The following is a 20,889-nucleotide window of genomic DNA, read 5'->3' as shown; positions in this document are numbered from 1 at the left end:
TTTGCTAAATCCTGTAATATTGCAGGTACAACAGTCAAATTTATTTGACTATTTATTATATATTCACACAAGGAAAAAAATAGTATTTTGAAACTATACAATATCATGATACTGCAAAACTCAAAGTTCTTGACATTTAACCCAAGCAACTCCTTTGCAGAAGAACAGAATTAAGTCATCTCCCTGAGGTCAGTGGCCAGTTAGGAAAACTTTACAACAGCCTGCCCTGCTCAGGAAGCACCCTGCCTCACCCCAGCCTCTGAACCCAAATCAGTGGGGAGATGGCAAACAAAAATGTCTAACACATCCCCTGATCTGCCAGGAGCAGTGCAGCAGAGTCCCCCAGCAACTCAACTTTCTTGCTGGTTTATTTCCCCACACCTGATCCACCGCAGCAGCATTCAGTGCTGAGCTCCTGCTTATCAGTGTCTGATGCAAACAAGCTTCCAGCCAGTGAGGAGATCTGGTCTGGTGGGAACAGCAAGCCAGGACCCCAGAAAATAGCTCACACATCCTTCTTCCAGTTCAGAAATCAAGCTGTTTTAACTGTCTCACTTTGCTCCCCAACATTGCTTGAACCCTGTTCACAATTTACAGTTAACAACACTAATGCCACATCACCCTGAGGGCTACAAGCTCCTCGGGGTAGAAACCCTCTTCTCCTTTACCCTGCAGCAGTCTCTGGCCTTGGTAAAACTCCACAGTCATTGCCAGTAACACAAACCATCATTCAAACCTAAACACATCCTGGTGCCAGCAGTCTCGCAACTGGAGACAGGCAGCACTACAATGGGGCAGCACAGAGGGGTTAAGAAGCACTGCTGAAAAGGGATGCAAACAAGGACCCCGGGCTCTGAGCACGAACACTCTGCCATACAAAAGGTGAGCATCACTTGTGAGCAAGAGCTGTCTGGCTGAGCATACTGCCTTTGTTAAAAGAGAAGGCTACATGATGGAGTGGGCTAATTAACTGCATTTTACTTTGGGAGACCCAGGCTTAAATCCTGGCTCTTGTCACAGTTGAAAATGAATTTAGGGACCAGAATAAAGGCCAAGATAATTTATTTTCTACAAAATCACCAAATAATTGCCCATCTCCTTACAGAGACGCCCAGAATTCTAAGCAAGGGCACTACTGCATATGCAGTTATTTCTCTAAATATAAAAGTTATTAAATGACTGATGTGAGTGGTGACTACAGCTATACGTGCTGCTTAGCTGGACCGAGCACCCCAATGTGATTAATCTCACCATTCAACATGGCCTGCGCCTCATGATGCAGTGCCACACAGGTTGCAGGTCCTACAGGGAGGGACACCACACCTGGCAGGATTTAAAATTCAATTTTCATATGGATTCATTTATCCCTTAAATTTGAAGAGCTAAAGCACAGGTCTGGTGTAACTCTAGTTACTTCACTGGAAAACCACTAGGACTGGTTGTGGTCCAAGGGAGCTGAGGGTAATTTCCCCACTTCCTCCCGGCTGAAGGCTGCCCAGCAGAGCCAGGAGGGAAGCAAGTACTTACCCCATAAAGTAATTCTCTATTTTTATCACACTAAGAAAGTTTTTCATTTGGAAACTAAAACTCCTGCTTCAGGAAGAAGCTAAGCACCCTGTTCCTTTCTGATTTATACCACAGAAGTGTTCATCTAATCAAACAAGCCATTTTTTCTGAAAGGCTGAAAGGAATCATTGTGGAAAAAAATCAGAACAGCAGACCAGCTCCTGAAGGTCTCCAAGCAAGAAGTACATATAAATTACATTCCTGACCCTGGAGGTGGCATGTTCCTTCATACTACTGTTGGCAGTGTCACCTCACCCATCCCTGGTGTCAGAGCACTTCCGAGAGCAACATACTCAATGTGTAAGCAGCAGCTAATGATCATGAAGCACAGTTTTGGGCACAATATGCTGTTCTACCAAAGTATGGGGTTACTGCTTCTGAAGTGCCATCACCCTCCTCTTTCCTTCTCTCTCAAAAAAGAAACAGCCTCCAACAGCCTCAGCCACCAGCACAACTGAATTTGGGCAGGAAGCCACAATGGAGGTCAAAAGGAGCACAGAAACATTTTCTGAAGCAGCTTCCAGCACATAATGCTCCAGCATACAGCACAGCACAGCACTACAGCACCTTTCATCTGCACCAAGCAGGAGACCCAGACACTTAAACCCTCCAACACAACAAAGTGAGGGGTGGGTGTTGTCATCACAGTAGGGTTTTACACCAAGCCAAAGGTTTGTGTGGGAGGCTTCCCTTGAACAGCAGAAGAGGAAAGCTTAAGTCAGACTTCTATCCAAAAAGTCAGACTCAGGGGGAAGGGATCAGTCAGAAGACATCCATGAACTGGAGCAGCAGCCACAGTGTCCTGGGGCTCACAGAGAACTCAGGGGACCGGGAGGCCCCTGCTTCCAGGCACAGCAAGATTCCCAAGACCAACCCAAATTCTGCAAGTCAGGGTCATGCATCTCCCCCCACTGTTATCTTTAAATCCTCTTTACTCTGCAGAGCTATTCTCCACCCTCCTTCTCTTTTAATCAGGCCTGACCTACAGATGTCAGCCTCATTTCAGCTAAGTCAACACAACTGCCACATCTAGGATGCTGTTACAGAAAAAACCTTACTTACACTCTTGGCTGGATTCCAGCGTCTACTTCTTGGTCTAGACCTGACCTCGTTCCTTTTCTGCAAGCTTAATCCTATACCTTAAGGGCACAGCGAACACACAGGACTCCAATGTGGGCCTATCTATGCTCAGTCTCCCCTTCAGCCTGCTGAGACTCTTTTGATCATCCTACACAAATACCAACAATTATTGACAGGAGGCTCCCTCAGAACTGATTGTTCTTAAAAACCACATGTGTTCAAAAGCCAAAAAGCAAACAAAACACACAGTACTTTCTGAAAGCTGAATCCTTACCCTAGAGCTCACCCAAAAGGACATGAACCTTAAATCAACAGTCCCCAAAGTTTTCTCAGAAGCAGCTCTGGCCTCACACTGAAACCATAGCCAAGTCTGGTATATCCAGCTTCATCTAAAGGTGACAATAAAAGAGTTGGGGATGAAACCAACCTTAAAAATAATTTATTTCCAATGCCTCTGTCATGGGCAGGAATACCTTCCACTAAAACAGGTTGCTCAAAGCCCCATCCAACCTGGCCTTGAACACTTACTCATCCTCTGTCAGAAACAGAAGCCAGGACACCAGTTGAACACGAAGGACTTCAACCAGATACCACATCACCCTCTGACAGCACCTTACCAAGCACAGCTCAGTGACCTGCTGCAATGGTACAAAGAGCGAGCTGGCTTATGGCTTCTTTATATTGCCACACATGGCCTGGTCCCTGCTGTCCCCACTCCATGAGGCCAGTATGCAGGAGGCACAGGCTAGAGATGGATGGACAACAGCTTGTCCTATCTTGCCCAAAAATACATACAAACAGGGTGTCAACACTGAGCAGGATCTAGCTCCTGCACTCCACCTTGTGACCCAAAAACCTCGACTCCAGTCACACATCAGTAGCAGCAGTAGGAATATCAAACCACAAATAAGATATTAGTAGCTAATTTGTTATCTGCTTATTCCAAGAAGGCAGCTAGCTGTGGATTCAACCTTCAGGCAACAACACAGGGTTTTGCTAGCTCTCAAAAACATTTGCACAGTGGTCTGTTAAGTGTTTGTGGTGGATGTTCAAAACCCCAGTTATCTGCATCTGACACAGTGCTAAACCAATACTCCCCTAGTTCACAGGAGGTGTAAAAGCAAAACTCCATCAAGGCTAGGAGGAGCCTTTGGATCAAATTCTCTGAGCTCTGAAATAGTCCTTGAATATATGCTGCAAGAAATCCTCTATACAAACACACCTTTCATATCACAGGAGGAGGAGGGGAGGGAGAGAAAAAGAGATTAAAACCAAAAGCCAGATTCTCAGGTAACAGAAAAATCAGAGGTTCTCCCTCAGTTTACAGTACCACAGATTTGAGCCAAAAATGCTTTAAAGTCCTTTTATAAAATATTTTAACCTGTCTTTCTACCTGCTATGCGTGCAACCTAGGCAGTGCTTTTTAGAGAAATTATTTATTCAGCTTTACAGTGACTAACCTGAATTTCCAGACTGCTTCAAAAGAAAAACTGAAGCATTTCTTTACAAAAGGCAAAGAACATTAGACTTCTTCCCTTGTTTTTCCCTTTTCTTTTTTCCTCCACCCTCAGCTGAAACACCTCTACCTCTCATTTAATAAATAAACAAATTACACATCTTTCCATAAAAATATGCTCTTCCCTTCATCTCCATGCCAAAAATGTGCTGACAATTTTTTCTATTCTTCTTTGCTGAAAACACGCAAAATGGAGTAAATTCCTTCCTTTTTTTAAAAATTGATTTTTCAGTTTAGCTACCTACTTGAAAAAAAAAAACCCAGCAAGTCTTACATCACTAGCTTCAGTCTTACAACCCGGAATAAACTGAACACCATGCTGAAAAGCATGGGATTACCACTGTCTTGGCATTAGTGGGATACCCTAGGAAAAACAGCCACAGTCAAAAGGAAATTACAGGGTCAGTGAAAGTGGCCACCCTGTTGCATGAACTGCCTCAATGTTACTTCTGTAAGTAGCATCACACTTACATACAATTAAGGCTCTAATCCAAGCCCTCAAATGAAAGACCAGGTCCAGAAGGCATGGACTCACCAGGATACACTTCCTGGCACCCAGGGTAGGTGTCCTGAGGACACGGAGCTCAGGTAGCACACGCCTCTCTTCGCCATGCCTTCACTATGTGCCTGCCACAGGGGAAGCAATGTCGCAAACAGCAGATCTGGTTTAAGGCAACGTTTAAGGTTCTTAAAACTGCATTTCATCAGGAGTAAGCTCTAATTCTGGGAGGTGGAGGGCAGATGTACATTTTCTTGGGTGGAGACGCCCTCTACTCAACCCAGCCTAAGACCTTCACTTACACAGGGCTGTGATTAGGGGATTCAGGTCATAAGCAAGCAGATCTCATGCTTTAATTCTCTCATTTTGGTTGTCTGGATCTCCAGGATAAGCAACATCACATTCCTACAGAAACCTAAACTCATGTGCACCAGCTCTCTCCCTCAGAAGAGGGGAATACATGAGGTTGATCGTGATAACCTCCCACCCAAAGATGCTGGATGTGCCACGGCATTCTCTTCCCACATTGAAAGCTCCCAACAACAATCCTAAAGCTAGTCTTGCCTCCTCACCTCCACAATCCAGCTAACAATACTACATCAAATTCATTGATACCATTGCATTTGTACCTCCCCTCTGGTAAACCATCTAGAAAGTTGTGTATCCAAAACTACAGCAGCCTGAACCCTCTTGCACACTTTCAGTTTCCTCCTTAGATCACCTTACTGAGAACCTCTTTTGCAACACAGGTTTAAGACCATCCTAAAACCACCCACGCAAGGATAGTAGATTGCAGCCCTTGTTTCACTCTCCTGTAAGCATCATGCAGGATTAGTCCCTTGCTAAATGATCTGGGACTATGGTAACATGCTCCCAGATTTGCTATTTATTTGTGGCAGCTTTCACTACCTGCAAATGCTGTCCAAAAATACAGAAGAAAAATGTGTGCCCTTGGGAGCTCATAGTCTAAAGGCAGAGGTCAGGAGAAACACTCTGTTCTTATTACTGCAGTTCTACAGAGAGCTGGGAAAAAAAAAGAAGCCACATCCGTATGCTTCTCAGAAGCAGATTATGGTTAATAATACAAAGATTACTGACATTAAATGAATTTAAATTCATTCATCTATCATTCAGAATATTAAGGTTTTTTACCTTCCTCTCAGAATCACTCCCATTTGTAGTCAGCCTCACTGTCTGCCTATCACAAAGTTATTATATTTGGACAATAATCACCACAGTGGACTTCTCCCCCTTGACAATTTTGTTGTATTAGGAGTCGTACAAAATAAAGTATTTGTAGTGTTAGTTTAACCTAAAAAAATAGGAAGATAGGATGCTTACAATTGCTGCTTAAGTCTGTGAATAAGTTTCTGCAATCCTAATGGGTTCTTTGCCTATCAACAGGCAAGGGGAAAGTCTCACTTGTGCTGCAGTAGTGTCACTCCCACAGATGGAAAAAGTGGTCTTCAGCCCTGGGCTTTGCCAGGGAGAAGGAGCTGACACTCGCCAGCGCAGAACATGCCACAGCACTAGCACGTGTCGCAGGCACACGGGACCAACAAAAAAGTGTCTGTTGCTGGTGAGCAAAACTTGATTTTAAATTCAAGTTGCTCCTCACTAACATTCAGATTCAAACTGAAGACACTGCTCTGCACTACCCCACTAGGAATTTAATGGTTTTACAGCCAGCACCAGCAAACTGAAGATAGAGAACAGTTAACAGCAGCAAAGCCAAACACAGATTTATTTTCATGAGAAAAAACTCCTTTTGAAATTTAAGTTTCAGTTCAGTTGTAAAATCCCTCTCCCCAGTCATCACGACAGAGAAATATCTAAGGATGCTCAAAAGAAAGCCATCAGACAAGCAAGACACCAGTCAAGTTTGCTGCTGAACATCATGAATGATTGTGCTAAAAAAACATCTCACAAGTGTTTGAATCTACATTTTACTGAGAGAGAGGGAACTCCATGTCAAAAAACCTGCAAATCACTGCCACTCAGTCCCAAATCTGGCATGCTTGGCTGGACTGTGGCATTCCCCACTTGCTCTCCTGGTCCCTACATTGGGAAGTCAAGCCAACACATCCACATACTCACAAAACTGGAATCAGTGGGCAGTTATCTGAAATACAATGTATGGTGAATTGCCGCTGCATGGGATCAGTCCAACTCAACTGTCCAGTCCTTTTTGAAACAAAAGGGAATTACTGCTGCTAAAAGGCACCTGCCTTAGCTCACAGCCTTATGCAACGGATGCTCTAAGCATTTTTCTAATTAGTACATAATTATTAGAGTGTTTTATTGAACCAAAAAACCCCAGCACCTTGCAAAAGGCCACCAGTGACTGACTCAGCCTCACTCATGCAGACACTCTCCTACAGCACTGGGCATCCTCCAGCTCCACTTTCACCACCTTTTCCAGCTGACCCAAACACAGGCAGCATCGGCCCAGGCATCATTCCTGCCCTCTCCCTCAGCCAGGACAAGCATTCATGAGACTGACAAAGGAGAAGGAAGAGGACAGCAGCAGTGAGGAAAGAGAACACATTTTTCAGTGCCAAAAACCATATGAAGTGCATGAAAGAGGAGGCTTAGCTCCTCATGGCACCCATGAAGCCAAGAGCACCTTGGCACAGCCTGGGAGCTCAAGCAGCCAATGGCTCTGCCTTGGCAATGCCCCATTGTCAAGAGGTTTCCACAATTCTCCCAAATACACACGTTCCCCATAAAAAGTTCCAAGACCCAGGGGAAAACTTTATCATGTAAGCTGGCATGCAAAATGGTGTCACCACCCAACTACGGGCATCTACAACAGTCTCTACACGTGGGCCGAATTTAGAAATCCAGGTATCTCTAGAAAAACAACACAGGTAGCACTGTACAGAAAATAAATAAATCTGTTATTAAGCACACCAGAAGCTTCCCTGTACCTTATGAATAGATCTCAAGGTCTTGTCAGAAGGATAACCTTCCACCTAACATAGGGCACAGAAGGAATTTGGCGTTTGGCAGCAGCATCCTCATTCCAACCTTGGTACCTGAGTGTCAGCTACTGAATGAGTCATATTACAACACAGTCACAGAGCTGGAGAGTCCTCAACCCAGCAAGTCTCTCCCTTCAGCAAGGTCTATAAAACCTCATACAGAATCCACCCTACATGCCATATTCATCTCCACAGTCTTAGAAGAAACATGGATCACAACTACTCAACCTACTGCTTTGCAGACCCTGAAAATCATGATGAAGGTGGTCAATCCCGTGTGAGAACCACCCAAGAGAGGTGCCCTGGGCAGACTGGTCCAAGGGAGTGCGCAGTGCAGGCATGGGGAGGAGTGGGAACAACCTGCCTGCACTTCTGAGCAAGGTGGAGAGACTGGTTGTACCCAGAGGCAGCAGGGGAGGTGTCACCTCACTATGGAGATGCAGGAGGGAAACGGCTTGCCGTTCATCCTGCAGGAGAGCAGCCCACTCTGGTTTCCTTATTTACATGACCTGAAATGCAGCTTCCTCAAGCACCATGGGAAAGGTGCTGCTTTATTAGCCAGACCACGCCTGGGCACTTGGGACACCGCCAACGTTAGCTCATTACCAAGGCTCTGCTTAATGAAGGGCACTGAAGTTGTCACACCAAGTGCTTCACTGAGTAATCAGTCAAGCCAAATTCATCAGTGATGGACTTGGTCTGAGGAACAAGCAGAGTACACAGAATGGAGGCATGTGTTTGTGGATCCACGAGTCAAGTGCAAACGCAAGGTGGAGATGCCAGTGCCAAAACCTGGGCAGTCTGCCTAAGGGCATAGAGGCTTCACAAAACACCTCTACACTCCAACTTCCTCAGTCGGATACAACTCCACCATCTGGAGGTTTAAAAGAAAGGAGGATAAACCACCTGTAACCCTGTGGAGGGCTCCATGCTACTGTTTCTTTTTTGTACTTCAAAAATAACTTCACTGAAATGTATCTGAAAATGCAATACAAGCCCCCAGGCCAGCATTGCTTATTACTACTTATATAAAAATGTTCACACTATACTTGAAAGGAGCCCAGTGATACCTGGTATGGCTTATAAAAAGGTTTATCCATCCTGACTTGCTGGCTGCAGAACAGAAGATCCTGCAACTGAGCAACTTAAGAAGAGTGACCAGCATTGATTAAGAGTTTTGACCAGATTTTGGGGAGTGAAACCCAAACACCTTTGCTGCCCAAACAGGGAAGAGCCCAAAGAGCCCAATTCTCTCTTCTCCATCAGTTTTGCACCCTATGGCCTGCAGTAACATTTTGCATGCTGTGGACTAACCCAGTGCTCTGGAGAACAACTCCCAGCAGCAGCCTGGAAGTCAGCCATGGCTCAGAGCTTGTCCTTTACCAGGCAGGATTTCCCATCAATGACATGGGGATGTTTGACAGCTCACCATTTCAGCCTTTAGGACCACTTTAACAGCTGGTCCATTAACCCACACGGGCTCCTCCCAGTATCACAGCCCTGCATTGCATAACCACACCTAACCACCACATAGTCCCAGAACCTTCCACCAGAACATTACCAAACGCTACACAAGCACTAATGAATTAAGTCCCAGCATCCTAATTAACTCCAGGAGCAGAGAAGCAGACTGAGGTGTCCCTGTCTCCCTGTGAGCCTGCTGAGGAGCCAGGCATGGCAGACAGACCTGCAAGCTCCCTCCCTCTGCTCAGCTACAGACCTGTGATATATTTTAAAGGCTCTTCCCAAAACAGAAGGAAAGGAGGACAAAAAGAAAAGCTTTCTGTTTTCCTTGAAAAGCAGGTCGTGAAACAAAGAAAGCACTAATAAAGGTTTCACCATCCAAATTAAAAGTCAAAGGCAGCAATAAAGTGTCTCTGAAATATAAGAAACGCATTGTGCACTGTGTGAAATTTATTGCTGCCTAGCAGAATGAAGCCAAACATCTTAATATGGAAAAACACCTCTACTTTTGACCCAAACAGATTTGGAACAGGAAGTAAAAATAAATCATCCAACTGCAGCCTCCCCACACTAAGAGGAGCAGCAGCCAGCGTTTCCTGCCCACCCTTGCCCTGTCCATGGCCGCCAAGGTCTGCACACTGTTCGCTCAGGGGCCAATCCCACCTAAAACAGACAGTTTGTTATTAAAGCTGTTGTAGGCAAGATCAGGCCGTTACTGAAGGGGATTCAGCTGGGAAGAGCCAGGGAAATGGAACTGCAGGAATCACCCCAAATGCTAGATCCATTTGCAAACCGCACAGGGACAGGCTCCCCAACAAGACTACCCTTCCCTTAGTGGCTCTCTCCATTTTCACCAGCCTGACTCGGGACAGGCATGTTTCAGGAGTTAATTTTGGTTTTACTACATCATCACCAGAGAACTCTGAGAAATTTAGTCAAGCCTCAATTGGCTCAAAACATAACTGCATTTCTCTTAAATAGCTTTGCATTATTTCATTTTTTGTTGGGTTTGGTTTTGGTTTTTTTGAGTTTGTGCATATTACATTCTAATTATATTTTAAAGCTTTCATTTGCAGCTACAAGAATAACCCAGAAAGACATACAGATGAGCTAATTTTCAAATCATCACTTGATGAAGGACATGAAAATTTAAGAAAAGTGACAGACCAAAGGACTTGGAAGAAAAAAAATGAAACATGCAAAACTGAAAGTCCGTTATCTCTTTTGTTAAAGCCAGTAACTCAGTGCCAAAGAGAATGGCTTTAAGACCTCAGCAGAGCAAACATCAAATATCACACATGTAATGCAGCAGAAAATGCCATTTACACAAATGCTACACACTTAACAGCAGCTCAGAACCTGGTATTCTTGACTAAAATTCTGCTTTCAGCAAATCTCGTAAGTATCATTTTACCAGGTCAAGCAGATTTTTCCTACAAGATTTTAAAAGATTACATGCCAGGTGTAGAACACTTCATAAAGCAGAATTAGATTTTTGCCTTGCGTGATTTTTTTTTTTTTTTTAATAAATAATAGCAACCAGAAAATTACAGCCATTAGTACAACACTGCCTTCACAGCAGATTTATGGCAGCATTACCAAAAGCAGAATTTCACCCAGCAACACTTCTGGGTAACACAGACATCTGCAGAACCAAGGGGAAAAAAAGCACATAAGCATGCACAAACACACGTTTTGTGCATTACATCCAAGACTTTTACAAGGATGGGTGTTTTGTGCCACTGTTCTGCAAGACAGTACCTTGAGCAAGCACAAGTGTATGGTACAATCTCCTGCACACAGAGACCTCTAGTCCTACCTCATATTCTTTTAAATCCCTTACCTTCATGCTCATAAATACAGCTTTGGCAGAGGGGCTGCACTGCAAGGAAGGAAACTCACCCCACACTCCTGGTTACAGCGCTACATGAAATCCTCCCTCTGCCCCAACAAGCTTCCAGCAAAAATATCCAAGTTTATCACTCCAAGGAAAGAACAATAAGTGAGAATCCAAAAAGGCAGACAGAAGTATCGCCAAAAAATCGGAGCTCTTTCTCAAAAAAAGGCTCTCCCTTAGGAAGCCTGCCAGTCAAACCGGATCACGAGGCTGTTTTCTGAGGGTGAATAGAGTTCTTATTGACACAGCTCATGTCTGCAGCATGCAGCCCTCCACAAGGCTTTCAAGAGCAGATCGGATTACACAGACACATTCTCTCTGATTTTATGCATTCAGAAGCCCTCAGACATAAAAAATCCAGCTCAGAAGGCCACCGCTTTTTCAGCTTGCTATCAGCCTACGTGCTTTTACAAAAAAATCCCCAGGCAAACAGATCCTGGCACCTTTATTTGGGCTCCCAAGGCCCTCCCCTTCACTCAGCAAGGCCATATAATTTGAAGGCCAAGACACAGATTTGTTCCATGTCAGTAATACAACAGGACTCATTCCCATGGTGAGTACTGAGCTTTAGAATGGGAGAAGAGAAAAAACAAGTATCTGCTGACACCATTTAAAATGGGAGACGATAATATCACTCGTGGTAGACAATCCTTTCTGCAAGATGGCATGGAAAAAGAGGAGGATATACACCTTTTAAAAGAACAACATGCACTGCATAGCTTAACAGGCAAGAGGTGCCCAACTGCAAATGCATAACAAGCACAAATTCAGGTAAATCATCTAGCCAGGGGCAGTAATTTTGTACACATGGGAATCTGGAGAAAACAAACGAAATTTCTATACTTAGCAAGATAAGGAATTCCATTTCAGCAGCAGACACAGATAGAAAGTCTGGGGTACCTATAATGTTGCATTAGAGGTGAACAGAGAACGACAAAATGTTTTATTATAAATGCTCCAGTTTAAAGACTGTGTTTCAGCAAAAGAGACAAGTCTGTGCTTAAATCATATGAAAAATTAGAACCTGAGCATTGCCCTAGAGATGGATGCATGCACTGCCCAGAGGTCTGGACTATACCAATTAAAAAGAAGTCACAACTCTCCCCCCCGCCCCGCCCCAAAAAAACAGTCTAAAAAACAAACCAGTACATTACGCATGGGTAAGTGGATCCCTATCACCTAAAAAGGCACTCCTGCATCAACTCAGCCACACTGAATTGAAACTTCTCACTGAAATATTACATACGGCAAACACAGTAAATCAAGCAAGCTTGAGCTTCAGAGCTTTTAAGGGATTTTAAGAGCAAACACACACTGTTCAATAAAGACATTCTCTCTTCCCTGCTTCCAGCCTGCAGTTGCTCCCCAAACAAGGTTTTCTAGCATTCTGCAAAAGTATCACAAAATGAGAATAGATTTTTCTCACATTTTTCCTGATGGCTGCTGGGAGGCTGGATCTGGGCAATGGAAATGCAGGATGCCGTGTCTGTCTGAGGTGGCAGTTCTTTGGTTGGATGTTTGCACTGTTCTCAAATCACATCAAGAGAGCCATCACTCCTATGACTACCTTTGGATACTGAGATCCAAGCAAATTGAGCTTTTCAGTGCTCAGCCTCCCTCTCAGTGAGCAGCCTTGTGTTTCTAGTACTCAGTTTCCACACGTGACTTCTAGTACATTCATGGTCCAAAAAGCCTGCTCTTATGAATGCTCTATACTCTTGCCCAACACATCTGAGTCATGCAATGGTTCACTCCACTGACAAAGCCAAGTGGCCACCACCAGCATAGAAGGGGTGTCCTACTGTGGGCATCAGTCACCAAATCCTGACTGTAGATTCCTCATCTTCACCTCTGCCTGCATTAGCCACAAAGAAAATCTTCATTTGTTTGCAGGCTCCTGACTAGGCTGCAGGCATTGGTGACTAGGACAGCCATGGTTTGACTTGTGCCTTTAGGAAGATCCATTTGCCAGAAAGCAATGCAGTTATGCTGTGGCCCAGTCTCATCCTGTCCTGCCTGGGCCCCCCAAGTCATTGTGCCAACACAACCATTTCTGTGGCCACATGGAGAAGCAGAGTGATGGCTCAAATTAGCATCTTTTTTTTTCCTTGTTATTCTGCAAGATTATTCTTAATTCACATGGATGGATGAGACTGGAGAAAAAGGCCAGAAGCAGGACCACTTCTACTACAGCACCAGTTTCAAAATTGATTTGCAAGCTATGCTGTAAAAAGTAAGAAAGCCAGCCTCTCTCTCTCTGCAGTCACAGGTTTTTAAGTTGCACTTTGAGATTCCCTTAAATGTGCAGAACAGCCCCTCAAAACCTCACGTCTGATGGCGTCATAAGTGCAAAATTCTAAGCTCCACATATTCCTCTTGCCAAGATGGGACAAGCCCAGGAGAAAATTTCTAGGTCTATAAAATTCTACGAATAACAATTCTAAGAATGCCAGCCATTCCTCAACAGAGAATAAGAGGGCAGAGCAGGCCCCCATTGCTTGTGAAGTGGAACTGGGCACAAAAACCACTAAAAAAATCCTCTGTGTGGATTCAACATCTCAGAGGGACAACTCCCAGTATCCCTAGTGTCAGTAACTTTCCTGCAGCACTGGGAGGGAGGAATGACAGGTCTAGATCCACTCCCTCTTTCTCCATGTGGGTCCCTCACTCCCTCACAGCAGTGGAAAGGATGCGGAACCCTGAATTCTGCTGACCTGGCCAGATGCTGCAGGACACTGAGCAGGACAGTTTACAGCACCATGGGGCTAATTTCCTTGCTGACCACCAGGTCTGCTTTACTTCTGCCAATATATCCCACTAAAGGCCCATAAGGCAGCACCAGCTCTGCAGCAGCCACACAGCTGTAAACAAGCTGAACCAGGTGCATACATAAAACTCAGCCACTCCTAGGAAGGCCAACTGAGCCCAAAGCAGACTGCTCCTTCTCCTGCTATAAGTACATCCCATAATACCTAGAAGCTTCAGCACAGTCCATTGTATTCAGAGAAACACTCAAAACACCAAAATAGTTCTCAAACTTTCCTGGGCCATCTCTACTTTAAAATGACTTCATTTAAATATGCACCATGTCTATATATATAAGCACACACACCCAAGGGAAATTAGCACCCGTGAGCAGAGCTGGTGCCCACACACTGTAACTCTCCACAGCCGCCCAGGTCTGCCTGTGCAGCTCCACACCAGTACAATCCAACAGCAAACCAGAGCTACTTGAAGCTGCCCCAGGAAGATCCTGCCCCACTGGCAGGAGCACTGAAAAGACTGCAGCCTGCAAGCTCTCCACCAGACTTGCTAACACTCATCTTTCTTGGGGTATGGAGAGTAATGGGGGCAGGGAAGTTTTAAGACCAAATGACAGTCCTTTTTAAGTACTTCACTTCTGCACAAAGCTGAACCCCCAAGTCCTCCCTTCAGGATTTTTTTCCCTCCCAGGACCGAGATGCATGATTTGGACATTCATTAGTAAATTAAGCTCCAAGGAGCAGGACTGTGCCGTGTAAGGCATTTCTCCAACTTGAAGAACAGCACCATTGCAGCCTCCACATACTACCTTAACAGCAAAACACCCACAAGGAGGACCCATAGGGGGAAAACATCTCTGCAACCCCATGGAAGCTGCTCTGTGGAAACTTTAACTGCATTACTTCTGCTTCTGCATAATCCCAGAATAACTAGTTTAATTCAGACTGCTCCAACTCAGACACTCGATAGTTTCAACACGGTATAGACTATAACCTCACTCTAATTACAGGATCATATTACATGTCCAACAACTGCTGCAATTTACTCTTGCCTGATACACCCCAGCTGAAAATTGCTCATCCCACCTCTCACTCTCTTACTTTTCGGCAACCTTTGAATGGAGGCAGGGACACCTAGCAACACCTCAGCATCTGACACAATCGTACCCCAAGCCCCAAAAAGATTAAGTCATTATTTCCTTGCAGTAACAAAGGCAATGACTTCCAACAGTGCAAAATAAACTAGTTTTAGGCAAATAGCACAGACACACTACTGTTCATACACTTCTCCACGCAAACGCAACAGAGGACTATTGCTAAGAGCCACAACACCACGAATTCGCACGTTGCTCCCCGAGCCAGGTGCTGATCCTATCTGCGCAAGAGGGGAGTTTTCAGAGAGGCAGAAGTTGCAGGACCAGGCAGTCGGACTTTCACTATCTCAAAGGCAAGGGATGTTCCTTACAGCAGAGCACGTCTTGCTTTTGAGCTCAAAACTGCATCGGCGGCTCCCGCTGCCATGAAACGGGAAGGTGTTCTCCCCGCAGCCGCTCGCCCGCGCCTGAGCCGAATGTTAACAGGTCTCTGCCTCGCGTCAGCTTCACCACCGCCTCATGCTCGGCCGGGGAATGTTCCGCTGCCCGGGCGGACGAGCTGTCCTGCCACGGCTCAGCGATGATTCAGCAAGGGGGTGGCTCCCGGTGGGAAGGCACACCTCCCGGGAGCTGTCACACCGCGAGGCCGGGGCAAAATGGGAGAGAGAACTTGCTCTATCATGGCTGCACTTTCCAAAATGCGTAACCTGGCCTGGTAGGAGCGAAGGGGGCGAAGGCGGGGGGGGATGTTTCCATCAGCAGGCACATGGGAATAATTGAAGGAAATATCTCGAGGCTTTTAACCATGGCACAAGTAAATGAAGCAAAAGAAAGGGGGGGGGGGGGGAAGCGCCAGACACTTTGGGAGCCAGCATCAACTTCGCCAGGCTGTGTTCTTTGTTTCTAGGCAGACTCCAGTGCGGTGGCAAGAATGAACAAATGCGCATGTCTTCATAAAAGTAAAAAAAAAAAAAAAAAAAAAAAAAAAAAAAACCCCCCTCCCCTCTGGCCCCTCTCTCGCCTCTGCAGCGGCCGGGGCCCTCCGGAGAGTTTGGGCTGCTTTTCCAGAAGTAAAGCTCCGCTTCCCGCTGCTCCGAGCAGAGGTTTGCCACGCTACCAGGCGTCCGGGGGTACGGCAGCGCCTGCGACACTTTCGGCTGCAAAAATTAGTTCTGATGTGGGTTTTATGGTTTTTTTTTTTTTCCTATTAAAGAACGGAACGCCGCCCCCGCCACACTCCAACCGCGCCAGCCGCCCTCCGCAGCCGCCCGCCAGAGCGGAGCAGGGCCCGGCCCGCCGCCGCCGCCGCTGCCAGACAAAGGAGCGATGCGGAGCCGCGCCAGCACCCGCGGCCAGCCCGCCTGCGCTCCCGGGACAGCCGCCCGCGGGATCGGGACCGGAACCAGCCGCCACCGCGCTCCCTCCCCGGAGCGCGCCCCCCGTCCCCGGGCGCCCCGCGGCCGTCCCGGCCTTACCTCGCAGCGGCGCTCGCAGGCAGCGGCGGCCGCTCCGTGCCACGCGCGGCGGCGCGGGGCGAGCCACGGGGGCCGGCTTAGCGCGGGGGCCGCCTGCGCGCCGCCATTTTAACGCCTCCCGCCCGTCCTCCGCCCCCCCACCCCGCACTCCCCGCGGCCACGCGCGGCGTGGAAATGCCACTCAGCGGCCCCCCTCGTCCTCCCCGTCCCCTCCGCCCCCGTCCCCGCCGTTACATTGACGCAGCGGCTCCTGGTCGCTGGGCCCGCCGTGGCGGAGCTATAGCAGCAGGGCAGCAGCAGCAACCGCCGCCGTCGTGGCCCCTCCGCCGCCGCCTCCCGCCGCCGGGCGCACATGGTACGCTCCGGGGCCGCGCCGCGCCGCGCCCCGCCGGCCGCGCGCGCCGCCCGGCTGCTGCCATGGCAACCGCCCCGCGACCCCCGCCCCGCCGCGACCAGCGGGACGCGCCCCAGGGCCGCTGCTCCCGCCGCTGGACCGGGATGCCCGGACGCCTCCCGGCACCTCTGTACCACGGCCATCCCCGGCACCCGCACCTCTGCCTGGCTGCCGGACATAGAGCTACCGCGTCCCCACACCGAGCCCACCTGTCCCCAAAGCCACCGCCACCTGCTGAGGGGCTGCATCCCCAGTATCCCCAACCCACCGCCATACCTCCCTGCCGTGTCCCCTCCACCCCCGTCATCACACCTCCCTGGCATGTCCACTCCATCCCCAAAACCACCATCGCACCTCCCTGACGTGTCCCCTCTATCCCTGAAGCCACCATCACACCTCTTTGATGGGTCCCCGCCGTCTCCAAAACCACCGTGACATCCCCCCACTGAGGGGTTGCATCCCTAACTGTCCCCAAATCACTGTCACACATTCCTGCTGTGTCCCCTCTGTCCCCAAAGCCACCATCACACACCCCCACTGTATCCACGCTGTTCCCAAAGTCACTATCACGTGTCCCCACTGTGTCCCTGCTGTCCCCAAAGCTACCATCACACCTTCTTGTTGTGTCCCCATTGTCCCCCAACACCATCACATCCACCTTCTAAGGGGCTGTATTCCCAGTGTCCACAAAGCCCCCATCATACCTTCCTACTCTGTACCCCCTGTCCCCAAAGCCACTATCACAGTCCCCTGCTGAGGGGTTGAATCCCTACTGTCCCCAAACCACCATTACATATCCCTGCTGTGTCCCCACTGTCCCCAAAGACACCATCACATCCCCCCATTTTGTCCCTGCTGTCCCAAAGTCATCATCATACCTTCCTACTCTGTACCCTCTGTCCCTAAAGCCACTCTTACATGTCCCCACTGTATCCCTGCTGTTTCCTAGGCCACTATTACACCTTGCTGCTCTGTTCTTGCTGTCCCCAAAGTCACCATCACCTCCCCTGATCACACCCATCCTTATGTCCAAAGCCATCATTGCACCCCCTCACTGAGGGGCTGTATCCCCACTGCCCCCAAGCAATCATCACTTCCCCCCAAACACATTTCGTTTGTCCTCAAAGTCACCACCACAGCCTCCCGTCGCCAAAGCTGTTGTCACTCCCCCCCCAGAGGGGCTGTGTCCCTGCCAGGCTTGGCCACCCTTACCTGGGTAGTGGCATAGCTCTTCCACACTGCAGTGCTCATTTTCACTCCTGTTTTGCAACAGAAGATTGCATACGCCAGGACAGTTGCGAGGGAGAGTAGGCACAATGTGAAGCAGATGAGTAAATCATGAAGCCGCCATGCACGTTCTGCATACTGCAAACCAGGAGCTAACTTCCTGGCAGCCAGCTTCAGGATGCTTCAAGTCAGTCTCTGCCAATGCAGTCCTTAAAAACCTCTCAGACTGTGGCTGCAGGCAGCCCTGCTCCTTTCTGACTTTAGCATCTAATTCCCACAAATATAGATAATTGAATTATGCTTGCAATAGGGTATTGGAAAACAACCAGCAACCACTAGGTCACTGAAGAAAACAAAGTCAGTTAGGTTTTTTTTTTTTCTTTTAACTGAGAATTTTTTGGGGGCTGGTAACACTTCGTCAAGTATGAATTCAACCAGACATAGAGAGAAGCAGCTGAGGGTTGTTTATTACACACAGAGTAGCCCTCCCTGACAGCAGCACTAATGGAAATAACACTAATAAAACTGTCGTGTTCGTGGTCTGAGCAGCAAAGTGTGAGCCCTGGTTTCTGTGTCCTGTTCTGACAATCACTTCCCCAGTGACCACCAGCAGACCACTTCACCTCCCTTCCTAGTTACCACCACTGATTCATAGTTGAGATCAATTAGTTAATGTTTGCAAAGTCAGTTGAAGATGACAAAGCGTTACTTGCTGCTAATAAAACCATAATGATTCCACTGTTAAACATTAAACACACAACGAGGTGTAAAAAAAATACCACATTTATGGAAAATTCCTCTTCCTGCAAGGACAAAGGATTAGCTCCTGAAAAAAGAAGGATGAGCACAAATTTGCACCACAAGATTGTGCCTTAAGGCTTCTGCTTGGGTCTTTGCTACTGATTGTTTGTGTGTCCATGAGCACATCACCTGAACACAGCCACTTAATCCACAGCTAGCCAAAAATCACCAGAAGGTTTTGGAAAGGGATGGTCCTTTCCATTTTGTGCCTCTGCTTTCCAGTCTGCTAAATGGGATGAGGATTGCAGCTGTGTAGCCTGATTTTTGCAGGCAACATAATACAGCAGTGAGCAAACCCTCGCAACATGGTCATTAGAAGCCTGGGGAGTTGTGCTGCTTGTGGGACACGTCACACGACAGTGAGAGGAATAAAAGTGGGTGTGTGGGACTTTCTAGGAGATTTTTCTTAGCAATGAGTCTTGCTTTAAATGCAGAACTGGTAGCTGTGCCACTGGTAGGGCTCCAGGTCACCATATGTAGAGGAGCACATGTCTGATGCTCTGACCTACAGGCAAGAAGGCAGAGAGGAACCAGGAAAACCACGTTTGTCTGTAGCTTTGGGCCTGCATGGGGCCACATTCATGGTGATGAGGCACTGGTGTTTCTGGCAGGGCAGAAGCCATGGGTGGGGATTTGCATAACAGGAGCTCCAGGCACTTTAGGATTTGGCACAGCGATCTCAGAGAGAACTCCTCTCGAAAAAGAGCAGCCCTTTGACAAGGTATCCTTCATTTCCTCCACTGAACTGCCCTTTGCAAGGAGCATGCCTGAGCTGCAGCAGCCTATTGCATCCTCCTCCTGAAATCTGATGCTGCCCTGCTTTGATGGCGATCAGTTGACTGCAGAAAAGCTGAATCATGAAACAAAGGTTATAAACAAGGTTATTTTTAACGAAGGAAATTAATCCCACATCATTCAGAAGTCAGGGCAAGGGACTGTCGGCTGGGGCTTGCAGGTCTCACTTCTGCCCCGACATTCTTTATGTCCTGGAGCAAATTAAAATCTCTCTAGCCTTTAATTTAGCTTCTTATAACATGGACAAAGCAGGAGACTCCAGTTGTGCTTTCTTTGTACAGCAAAGCTCCTGGTGTGACAATAAAGTGATACTGGGAGCTGTGTGATGCCAAGGGCTGGCTTGCACTGCCACCCAGCACCTTGCAGAGCTATTTTCAGCCATGCAAAATGATTGCATGCAGTATTTCAACAATGTTCATAGACATTTCAGATGCAGAGAGACTAACCAGTCTGATTCCCCTCTCTCATATTTCACATACATTTCTTTCTCTCTTACATTTCAATTCCCACATGAAGTCCAGTAACTTCTGCTTCATTTTTCTCACTGCAAACTCAAAATAGACAAGTTTTGCAACCCAGAGACTCATGCTGTGCCCTTCATGCACTGGGGTGCTGCTGGTGTGTTGTAAATACCCAGTCTAGGAGGAGGGAAGATGGGTCTGGTTCACCTACAGCTAACTGGGAAATTTCCTGTGTATGCCACTTTCTCACACTTAAATTCTTCCATGAAAAGCATAATTCATTTTTCCTAGGAAAGGTGACTCAACTCGGAGAAGCAGGGGATTGAGGCTGGGGCTGGCTAGCCTTCTGCGTACTTCCCGAGAAATATGAACAACTCCGTGTACAGATCCTTGCAAACCTGTCTTCTCTGCTTCATGCCCTAGTTAACAAGTGCTTTGGGTGTGTCTCCCCAACACTACAGAGATAACTACCAAGGTTAAAGAACTCTAGATTTTTTGAAAATGTTTGTAAATATATGTATTTAAATATATACACACACGTATATTTATGAAAACTTTAGGAGATTGTAAACTTCCCTGCCATACTCACTTAAAATACTGTTAAGGGTGGATTTTTGCTCCTGAAGGATCTTACCTTTCCCACTCAAGTTTTCTTTAAGTAGTGATTTCCACATAGAAAATATCAGATGGAACCCAGAGCAGAAATTAGTTGGATCCCAAGTGTGTTCTGCTCCCCCTGGCCCATCTTCACTTACCTGCAGTGGAAGCAGACACCAAACCTGCACTGGCTTGGGACACAAAGCAGCGCCTTGGCACAGGTGCTCAGGAACCTCCAGCACAGCTGTGAGAAGTGGAACAGGACCAACCTTGCAAG

General features: G+C 47.2%; 1 protein-coding gene across 8 annotated transcripts in view; it reads right to left on the bottom strand.

The window, feature by feature from the left end:
• The window catches only part of MBNL3 (muscleblind like splicing regulator 3), a 94,887-nt gene extending 78,234 nt beyond the window's left edge, over window positions 1-16,653 (bottom strand). For 6 of the 8 annotated variants that reach the window (XR_004243133.1, XR_004243134.1, XR_004243135.1 and 3 more), the window contains exon 1: window positions 16,572-16,653. The gene's annotated coding sequence lies outside the window, so the exon portion shown is untranslated. Of the gene's footprint in view, window positions 1-15,233; window positions 15,427-16,337; window positions 16,386-16,571 lie in introns of those variants that run through there. The other 2 variants (XM_032124416.1, XM_032124415.1) reach the window with 2 other exon arrangements.
• Window positions 16,654-20,889: the final 4,236 nt, after the last annotated feature.

Source organism: Corvus moneduloides, chromosome 14 (assembly GCF_009650955.1).
Source record: "Corvus moneduloides isolate bCorMon1 chromosome 14, bCorMon1.pri, whole genome shotgun sequence".
NCBI lineage: Eukaryota > Metazoa > Chordata > Aves > Passeriformes > Corvidae > Corvus > Corvus moneduloides.
This window is presented reverse-complemented; position numbering and strand designations above follow the sequence as displayed.